Below are 1,486 nucleotides of genomic sequence, written 5' to 3'. Positions count from 1 at the left end.
GTTGGTTGGTTGCTCAGGGTGGTCTCCTCATTGTGAAGGAGCCCGGTTGGTTGGTTGCTCAGTTGGGGTCACCGTCCCTCTTCCTGTGTGCGGGGTCACCGTCCCTCTTCCTGTGTGCGGGGTCACCGTCCCTCTTCCTGTGTGCGGGGTGTGTAGACTTTGCCTGCTCAATCATCTGGTTATATGGCTCTTCCCTCATCTGACCTCTCCGTCCTCCTCACTGAACTGCGTAACCGCCGTCACCATGGATACAGCTTATCATACCGCCGCCTCCCATGTGAGCTGTGCAGTGTGCTCAGCAATATGCACTACATGGAAGTACTCCTGTGGTAGGAGGGCGCTCTGTAGTGTGCAATGTTGGGTGGGGGCGCTCTGTAGTGTGCATTGTTGGGTGGGGGCGCTCTGTAGTGTGCATTGTTGGGTGGGGGCGCTCTGTAGTGTGCATTGTTTGCCTCCCTCTGTGGCCCCTGATTGGTGGATTTCCTCTCATTACAGATGATCCCGGCAGCAGTGAGATCGGCAGCGGGGCTCCGGAAGGTTATCCGCCGGTGACAACGTCGACAATCACCTCGTTCTCCACAGGTAGGCGCCCCTCAGGGTGGACGTGTGATGGCCGGGACTGTCCTCGATCCCAGTGGTTGGGTGGGCTCCTCCCCTTGGTTAGGCAGGTTCCTCCCAGTGGTTGGGTGCCCTCCTCCCCTTGGTTAGGCAGGTTCCTCCCAGTGATTGGGTGGCCTCCTCCCCTTGGTTAGGCAGGTTCCTCCCAGTGGTTGGGTGGGCTCCTCCCCTTGGTTAGGCAGGCTCCTCCCCAGTGGTTGGGTGGCCTCCTCCCCTTGTTTAGGCAGGTTCCTCCCAGTGGTTGGGTGGGCTCCTCCCCTTGGTTAGGCAGGTTCCTCCCAGTGATTGGGTGGCCTCCTCCCCTTGGTTAGGCAGGCTCCTCCCAGTGCTTGGGTGGGCTCCTCCCCTTGGTTAGGCAGGCTCCTCCCCAGTGGTTGGGTGGCCTCCTCCCCTTGTTTAGGCAGGTTCCTCCCAGTGGTTGGGTGGGCTCCTCCCCTTGGTTAGGCAGGCTCCTCCCCAGTGGTTGGGTGGGCGGAGGATTTCCTTATCAGACTTATCTAATAAAGGAAAATGAAGGACACGGGGAGGGCGGAGCCTGCTGTGACCAATCAGAAATCACCTGACGTGCCCAGTGATTATTATGGGATAGTACTGGACTGTCTCTGCAGTCGGTTGTATGATGACATGTTTGTGTTGGCCGTGTGGGTGACATGTCCCCCTCCCCCCCCATGTTTCCTCCTCCACACATCTGTCTCTGGCCACGGCCGGGAATGAACATGGGAAGGATCACGTTCCAGGTGTTCCGGGATTATCCGCATTTTCCATTCCGCCTCCAAGACGGCCCCATGACCACTGAACCGCCCTGATTGGCTCAGAGCTATGACATTGAAGGGGGTTATTTCCTGGTGATGTCCTCATCCGCGGGAAT

Source organism: Nanorana parkeri, unplaced genomic scaffold, assembly GCF_000935625.1.
Source record: "Nanorana parkeri isolate BGI_ZX_2015 unplaced genomic scaffold, ASM93562v1 scaffold2726, whole genome shotgun sequence".
NCBI classification, from domain to species: Eukaryota; Metazoa; Chordata; class Amphibia; order Anura; family Dicroglossidae; genus Nanorana; species Nanorana parkeri.
Note: the sequence above shows the minus strand (reverse complement) of the source record.